A 9,907-nucleotide genomic window follows, 5' to 3' on the forward strand; every position below is an offset into this window, starting at 1 on the left:
TGGTCTTGCTATGGATGGCATGAACCCATTCGGTCTCCGCTCAACATCTTACAGTGCATGGCATATAGTGCTTGTTAACTACAATATCCCGCCATGGCTTTCTACGAAGAAAGGACACCTGATCATTAGCTTGCTTGTTCTTGGCCGCTACAAAGTCAAGATTATGGATGTCTATCTCTGTCCATTAGTTGATGAGCTTAAGATTTTGTGGGAGGAGGGGGTCGCTATGGAAGATATGAGCAAGTATGATGATCGATGGTCTGCCAATATACGGGCTATTCTTATGTGGACTATGTATAACTTTCCGAGATTTGGGGAGTGCTCAGATAAGTAGACTTTCATTCTCATTGGTCATATCTATCATAGCTCCTTCAAATTTGTATTCACTAAATAGAGGTGTTAGGACAGGTTTGGTTACCCTCAGGTTATCATGCATGTCCAGTGTGTGGGCCACAGTTAGACTCCTGAAGGTCACAAACCATGAAGAAGATGGTATATCAAGGACACGTCGGTTTCTTACTGGAGGGTCATGAATTGAGGGAAGGTTTTCTTGGACGACCTCCAACACGAATGAATGCTCAAAGCTTGTATGAGTTGAAAATGGTCCACACGGAGTCGCATCCAAATAGAATGTGACGATTCTCAGTTTTCTATGACTTGCCATATTGGACCCACTTACAGATCAACCACTTGCTGGATCCCATGCATATTATCAAGAATTTGGGCATCACAAGAAAGAGAGACACTGTAGGGGTACGAATGGATCTAAAGGAGGTAGGCAAGATGGAGGCACTTTGGCCGCAGTCTAGTGCTAATGGTCGCTTGCAACTACCTCGCACTCCTTGGATTTTTTCCACTAAAGAAGAGTGCTTTGTGAAGCATATTATCAGGTCTATCCGCATTAGGACAATGGGTATGATGCATTCTCTCATATCCGCATTTTTTAAAGACGACCAATTATTAGGGCTAAAATCCCATGATTGGCATAAGATATGTCGGGTTTGTACTACAAATGGATTGTAAGTGGTCTGCATATTTTGTTATTTGGAGTGTAATCATTGTTTGTAATGCTTCTTCATTTGTAGCAGTTTGTACTATCGATCGTGATCGCAGGATGCCTCACTCCAGAAATACGTGGTGCAATTTATAGGTTGTCAAATTTAGTGCAATGGATCTCACAGAAGGAGATCAAGACATCCTCTATTGAACCCACAAGGCGGGGATCAGTTGAGACAGTCTGTCTCTTTGAGAAGTATATGCCCACTAGCATATTCACGATACAAATCCACCTCCTGGTACATCTTGTAGATGAAGTAGAGATTACGAGACCTATCCATATGCGATGGATGCTCTTCTTGGAGTGCTTCATGAAAACCCTAAAAGCCTTTGTGCAACAGGGAGAGCTCGGCTAGAAGGTAGCATGGGTGAAGGCTGGTTGTGGTGTCCGAGACGTTAGTGCATATCTCACAGTGGCTACCAATAGTGGATTCAGACAACAATATGCTATGGTCATTGAAGGATGATGATAGAGTAACCGGAGATGTGGTGGTTGAAAACATGGTAGAAAAAATGATGGATGCTACAATGGAGGAGAAAGTGAATCATTTTTGTATGTTGCACCATGCCTCCATGGAGACATGGCTTACTAGGTACGAGCAAGCTAGGAAAGATCGGGAAGAAGCACGATCCAAATTTCAACGTAGTACATGCCACCGATTGATTCGATATCCCAAGGGCATGGAGGAGATGCTGCAGTTTATATCTATGCGATGGTTTATGCCTCTATTGAGGAGTAGGAATTCTTGAGGGAATGTAGTCCAAAGGCAACCATGTGTTTTATAAGCTCTCGTATCTAGATTTTATATGTGGCAACTAATCAACCATTTCAATGTACAATACAAAATATATAGTGCAGCATGGTCGTGTGGACAACATTTTCGCGTGGAGCGTATTGACAAAATGTGCTCCACAATGGATTGTGGTGTCATGGCAATGTTCGAGCAAGAGAGTTGACGGCGAGCCATGGATCCAAACACCATTGTAGAAGAGATGGAGTATTTTGGGAGCTTGCAAAGTATTATCATGGTGGATTACTGTAGCTTCTCTATGATCCTATTCAATGTGCAATGATTCACAGTGGTATTGGAAGGAACCGGGGCAACTGTTCAACAAGGTCCATCTAGATTTCTCAAAATAGATTCCAAAAAGAGATGGACGGATTTGCGTGACACATTTGTATTACTGGCCCATTGTGAATAAGTGTATGAACTCATGTTTTTAAAACTTTTATTACGACATGGTATATGCCATAAATGTTAAATCTCTCTTATATGTGATTTTGAATAGGTAATTTTCTATCCAAACCCCTGACAACCTCGATGGTGGTATGTTGTACCTTCAGCTCGTCGAAGTGCGAGAGTATATGATTAAAGCAATGTTCCCAGCATAGATGAGGATAGTATGCATATAGAGGGGTTGATATTGCAAGGGGTAGAGGCCGCCCAAAGCTTGGAGCATGTAGAGGAGGCAGAATCGAGTAGCAATGATGGAAAGATAGGAGGCTAAGAATTCTTTGAGAATGAGGTGGACTCATCCTTTTGTGATGACCTTTCTATCAACCTTCTAGTGTATGCAGAGATGTCAAGAGATTGACATGGGACCATAGGCTACATCATACTTGGAGCATCCACCTACTCAATTTGTTGTTAAATCGCTTATAAGGGTACTCTAGAATATGCTGCTTTTCGGGTTGTAATTTAATTATTACAACTATGTATCATTACAGTTCTCCATTTCTTTTATGTGTAGCCCTCAATCATGATGCAAACAAGATTCAAACAAATTTTCATTCCATATGAATTTCATTTAGACCATCAAACATAAAAAATAAGCAAAATTTCTTTATAAAAATGATGGATACCACTTATTCGAGTGCTGTGGATTTTTTGATAATTAATACGGGCTACTGATCAGCCATCGTTCCTCAGTGCTGAACACCTTCCCTCAGTCTCCTCTTGATATTGGAGTGATCTTGAACAAGCATCCTTCAACCCCTCTTCTTTTTGATTTCCTTCATGTGAACCACCATTTGGAAGAGAGAGAAAGAGGAGAGAGAAATACTAGATCTGGATCAGGCCATCCGGATATCCAATTTTTAAGGCGAGACTGGCGATGGAGAGCGAAAATATCAAGAATGTCATTGTTGGGATCGGATTAGGGGGTTGTTTGTAGCACCCAATAGCCCCTCTTCTCCAACACATTGCCTGCACTCCCCCCTCTTCACCATGTTTTTTTCACCATGAAAAAAAACGCCCCCCTCCTCCCCGTCGCTTTTCAATTTTGGGGGAAGGAGGCCCCAAGGGTCACCCCCCTTCCTCTTCAAGTTCATTTACATTGATTGTTTTTTGGTCCTCCACCCTCAAGCACTGTCTCTTCCACGTTTGGTGTCAGATTAATGATTCGAAAATTTTTGCCTGACCATCTCGAGGTCCCCCACTGCTGGCCACTTCTAGGAGTCGGATTTGACACTTGCAAAAATTAGGAAAATTCCACAACCCTCGCTTGGTGGGTCTTCAAAGCACTTTTGAAACCCGTCTTTTCCTTGCCACTTAAAATCGACCCAATTTCCTGTGCCGCCTTCGACGGGATTCAAATTTCTCTTGAAATTTGAATTGTTTGGCAAATTTTGAGAAATTTTTTGGGGAAAAATCCACTGCTTGTTGGTGACCACGGGATAGGGCGACCCACAAATAAATCTACACAAAAACACAACCACAAAGAGCATCAACTGATACAAAAAATACACAGCAAAACACATCACAACTTTCACCCTACCCCTTGACAAGACCCAGGCATGAAATCCATGAGGAGTAGGCCTAGCATAATTTGACAGAAAGCGCAAAGCTAGTCACTAACTGACTGCTCAAATACGGCCAAAAGCTAAAAAGAACTATCATAGAGGTCATCCTAAGGAGTGGTTTGAACTGCCTACCTAACTGAAACTAGGAGCTTCTCCTAGGCGAGGACTCCTATAGCCTTAGCAATAAATATTTTTATCTAATACATTTTCCTTTGGCTTTAATTCTTCCATACTCAAGAGTATAAAAAGGAGGGAACTGAGTGTAGTGACCCAAGGAGAATAGGGCATCGATCTCAGGTCCTGTCTCGATACTTGAGAACCTACCAAGCCCTCGCAAGGCGACACTTAATCATTGGTCCTTTTCATCTTCCGCTCACTTTTATTTTCTCTCTAACCTTATCTTATTTTTATTTTTTCAGCTAGATGCCACCCCTAGGAAGACAAGGCATCGAGCCTCGGGTCTTGTCTCGACCCCAGGAACCTACCATGCCTTCGTAAGGTGATGAATAACTACTCAAGATATTTTTCTTTTCTTTCCTTTTCTTTTTATAGGGGTTAGAACCCCTTTTTACACACCTATGTATATTTTTATTCTTTAGCTATTCAAGATTTTGCTTCTTTGCATATATTTGTTCTGGCACACTTTTCTAACTACCTCACAACTAACATAAAATCCTAGAATGGCTTCCTAGTAGGTCAGCATGACAAGGCCACTAGGATTGCCTTCTAAAATAGGTCTTTCAGTGCTTGACAATGCCATTTCGAACTGTGTTTGTTCCATTTAGTTGGTTCAATACCAATTGGGAATCCTCCTTGACTAACATATGATGGATACTTCCTTTCTTAGCAATATTTAATCCCATGATTAAAGCTTTGTATTCCGCCATGTTATTGATAAATCCAACCCTGAGATAAATAGCCAATTTCATTATGATTCTACATCGGGGGTCTTTAATAACTGCCCCTATACTCCCTTTCTTGTTGGGACCCCTAGATGCTCCATCAAAGTACATTGTGTACATCCACAATGGGTTCACATAGCCAGCCATCATCAACTCCTCCACTCGTATTGGTGATAGTTAAAATTTATCATATTCAAAGGATGTACTGAAGGCTCCATCCCAACTTCTTCATTGAATATAATAGGGATGCTTGTTAGAATTCGTAAGCAGTGATGATAGAAGACTTTGATTTCCCAAACAAATGATCCATCCTCTTGCTCAATCACTTTATATCCTTTACTCCACTAGATAATCTTTCCTTGATGATATCTCTGCTCCAAGTATGGGTGTTCCAAATAAGGAATTAGCCACCCCGTCAACCTCTTTCATCTCTTGTATGTTCTTTATGAGCCTAGTATTGACTTGCAGGCATTTATTTCGTTAGTACATTTAGAGATAATAAGGTTTAATCTTATTAAGATTAACCTTATTTTTAAATTCCACTCCCTTAAGATTAACCAGTAATGTCTTGGCTTTATTCTTTCCTATTCTTATGATCTTGTAGGGACTGTCCCATTTGGGCTCAAGTTTTATTAGGACTAACTGTCCCTTCTTAAAGGTATATTTCTTTGCTTTTAAATCATGCAATTGCTTCTGCTTAGCCACTTCCTGGTGCAACAGACTCTACAATTTGAGCTCATCCAAGTGGGCCAAAGTCGTAAAGTGCTCGAAGAGTGCATCCTCATCACCCAAACAATGATTGATTGCGAATATTATGGTTGGAAACTCAATATCTAAGGGAAAAACACACTCCTCCTTGTAGACTATCTTGAACGGGGTGTGGCTAGTGACTCGTTTAAATGTCGTGTTATACACCCACACTGCCACGTACAGATTTTTATCCTAGTCACGTTTCTTCTCAGTTACTATTTTTGATAGAAAACCCACAAGTTGCTTGTTAGTACTTTCAACTTGCCCATTTGCCTACGGGTCATAAGGAGTCGTCTTGTTGTGCTTAATTTGCCATGCTTCAGTCAAGCTTTTAATCACCTTATTTAAGAAATGAGTTCCATGGTCCACCGATACTAATTCTTTTGGTGGGGACCAAATCGTCATATAATCTACTCTAATAGAAAACTGGTAGTCTCTTTTGCATCATCCCTCCTCATCACTCGTGCTTCTGACCACTTTGTAAAGTAGTCAGTCTCGCTATGATAATATATCACTTTTTTCGTAGTGGATGACGGAGTAATGGGACCCACAAAGTCAATGCCCCACTTTTCAAATGGAAGCATAGCCATAATCGGAGTAAGTGGTTGCTTCCTATTCTCCCGACTGTCATGCCATTGACAAGTATCACATCTCTTAACATACTCGAATGCATCTTGAAATATGGATGACCACCAATATATGGATCTTAAAGCTTTTTGGGCCGTTAGTCATCCAGCAAAATGCCCTCCACAAGCGGAGTCATGACACTCTTCCAAAATAAATGGAACCTCGTCAGGCATCACACATCAACGAGATAGATATCATCAATTCCCTACTAATATAATGTTTTTGCGATCAAAGAAAATTTCAATGCATGTTATCTAATTTTCCTCTTTTTTGACTTTGATAAAATAGCTCTAGCCTCTCTTGTTGATAGGTAATGTGTAATAGCAGCATACCAAGATGGGTCAAAGCTGTATCAATTTTAAATATTTTCTTGATATCACTTCCTTCAATTAAAGTCTCTTTCAGCTCCCCAAAATCCACAAGGCATTCCATAATGCCCTGCAACCTCGATGGCTTGCTCCTAATCTCATAATTAGATTCTTGCAAAGTGATTAACCACTTTGCTAAACAATCGGGCGGTTGTAACTTGTTCATCAACAATCTAAGCCCTTCTACCTTCATATAAAAAATTACATTCTCATAGAGGATCTAGTACCTGAATTTTTTTGTCACAAATACCATTGCAAGACACAATTTCTCCATGTAGATGTAGTTGATTTCTGATTCCTAACTTCTGACTAGCAAAAGTGATCGGATGGTACCATTTTTCCTCCCAGATTTGGGATAAGCAATAGTTGATACTAAGCATGGTGCTGTTGAAAATATATAGAATGCTTTGCCCCTTTTAGGTACTTTTAAAACTGGTACTTTTACTAGCTCTTGTTTCACATCATTAAAAGCTACCTTATAAGGGTCACTCCATTCAAATAGATAGCTAAAGGACAACATATTTGTTAATGGCAACATTCTTTTTTCCAGGGAATTTATGAACCTCCGATAATACCCTACCGATGATAGAAAGTTATGCACTTCTTTCGGAGTGCTTGGGGGACTCATGGCAACTATGACCTTGATCTTTTCGAGGTCAGCCGCCGCGATCCCTACTGAACTGACCACATGACCTAACAATAGCCCCTAAGGCACCCCATAGACGCACTTCCATGGGTTAAGAGCCATGCAAAATTATTTGTAATGCTCAAAACACTTTTGTAAAATAACCAACTGCCTTTCTCTTATGGCGGCTACCCCCAAGTCATTGATAAATATTTTCAACTCCTTTGGGGAGATGTCACCAAAGGTCTTGTCTACTGTTCGTTGCCATAAACCAGGTGCATTACATAAACCAAATGCCATCACATGGTATGCAAAGTACCGAAGACAGTAACAAACCTCATTTTAAGCTTGTCTTCTTCTGCAATTGCTATCTACTTATAGCCCGCAAAACAATCCATAAACAAAGATATTTCCATACTTGTTAGTTGATCCAAAATTTGGTCAATAAAGGGAAACGGGTAGTAGTCCTTAACTGTTTGCTTATTTAGCTCTCTAAAGTCCACGCAAAGCTGAATTTGATTATTTTTCTTCTTCCTGATCACAACTGGTGAACACCATTTAGTATGCTGAACAAGGAAAATCAAACCCGTTTCCCACAACTTCTGTAGCTCCTCAAACAGCCCGTCCCTTAGTTCAAAATGCATATGCCTTACTTTCTGATGTACAAGGCGGTTTCCTTCCTTTAGAGGGATAGTATTCACATCTAGGCTAGGAGGAATGCCTCTAAGTTCATCATAACTCCCAAGCAAAGATATCACGGAACTCCTAAATGAAGGACACATAGTCCTCTTATTCTTCTAAACTAAGCATGGATCCTAATTTAATTGGCTGCGAATCATTTGGTATACCAACTTAATAACATCCGTGTCTCTTATTTAATCTTGAGGCTCTATTGGCTCATTCAATGTTATTTGATAGATGTCTTCTCTAGTGGACCCTTCTTTCGATTCATCACTCGATGACATCTCACTAGCATATACATCTTCTAATGTCTCTAATTCCGTAGAGGATAAAGGAGCTCTCTCACTTTGAGGAGACTCGGGATAAGCATCAACTACTACACGTGGGCATCTCTACCAAATATCAGTCAACCAATAGGTATATCCACTTGACAGTCTGCTTGCAAGATCCAGGGTCTACCTAGCAACACTTTATAGCTAGGACACCTTGTGAATCTAATCACCTTGAAGTCCCTAGAAGGCATTCTACATTTGCAATAGTGACGTGGACTTTAGTGATGTAACCTTCAGGTTGCTTTACCCTATCATCAGCCATTCTAAGAATCATGGAGGCGTCCTTTTGAATTGTGAGACCCAGCCTCTCCATCAATTCTCAACTCATGATGTTTACAGAGGATCCTGTATCTACGATAGCATGATCCATTATTATTCCATCAACGTAGGTTGTAACCCTTGGGCAATGCTATTCAGCATGCTCAAATCAATCATCTCCTACTCATGCTATACCCAAAGATTTTATGATATACCCAGAACGCACAATCTTTTTGAATTCCTTGCATACTCTCGGAGACAGCTTAATCAGCTGCAAGAGATTCACATCTAATCTAACTTCACAAAGAGAGCTTTTCAAATCGAATTCATGATAATTCGCTAGAGCTCTCTTCTCACGCTAGACCATTCTTTCCTTTGGTCGTTGAACTAGCTTTGGCGCTTCCTTCTTATTTTTTTACTTTCTCCTTGGTAACTCTTTATCCTTCTTGGCATCGGCTTTACTTTCTATGGGTTTTAGAGGTCCTCCCTCCATGTCAGGGTTAAGGACTTGCATCCCTTTATCATCTTGCTTAGGGTTTCCATTGACATGATTTACATTGTCCTTGTCACCGTCTCTACCCTTTTGACCTCTTGTGATAGCTCATAGACTAGAGGCTTCAATCCCATTGACCCACACAGCCTCAATAAGACTGAATCCACTGCCACCAGGTAACTTCTCTACATTAGCCTTGCCTCTTTCAAGGATTTGCTTTGGCCCCTCATCTCACTAAAGATTATTCCCTTGTGTGGAGTGGTTAACAGGACCCTAGTTATCTACTACCTTGTTGGAGAGAGCTAATCGTACTCCAACAGAGGTGGCAGCTAAGTGACCGTACTTCCCACAAATATCACATTTGACGTTCGGGCAATTCTTCTTCATGTCCTTAACTTCGCTAAGGACATTCGAGGCACTCAACTCATAGCCTTGATCGTCTGTCCATCGTTCCATCGGCCTAACAATTTGATTGGGCATTGGTTGTTGACTCATAGAAACAATGTTAGAGTTTGATACTTGGCCTCCAACATTTTGCGGAGCCATCTGACTAGCCATAGGCATAGTCACACTAGGAGGAGCTAGTAATAAGGGTACATTTTGTACCATGCTTTCTCTCATATTCAGGTTAGTCGTAGCTATCCCTTGATTTCCATTTCCATTGGTCAATGCCAAATTATTTCCCGAAACTAGACCCATATTAAGGTTGGTTCGAGAGGCATAAGTCACTTGTAGTTGGGATTCTACTTCTTGTGCTCATCTAATGGCAGTGTCTACATCCGGCAAAGTGACACTACTCAATTGCACTTGGATATTGAAATCCACGCCATGCAAGAAATATTGCAGTTAGCTATTGGGATAGGAATAGAAGCTTGCAATTTGCGAAAGACCTCTTTTAACTTCTTGACATATGATTGGATATCCTCATGTGGCTCTTGACGTGTCACATTTAATACACGTAGCCAATATTGACCACCCCTTTTAGGGGCAAACTCCCTTCGAAAGGCTTCAA

The sequence above is a fragment of the Lygodium microphyllum genome, chromosome 27, assembly GCF_053477565.2.
Source record: "Lygodium microphyllum isolate KBCC chromosome 27, Lygodium_microphyllum_v1.1.10, whole genome shotgun sequence".
In the NCBI taxonomy this organism is placed as follows: domain Eukaryota; kingdom Viridiplantae; phylum Streptophyta; class Polypodiopsida; order Schizaeales; family Lygodiaceae; genus Lygodium; species Lygodium microphyllum.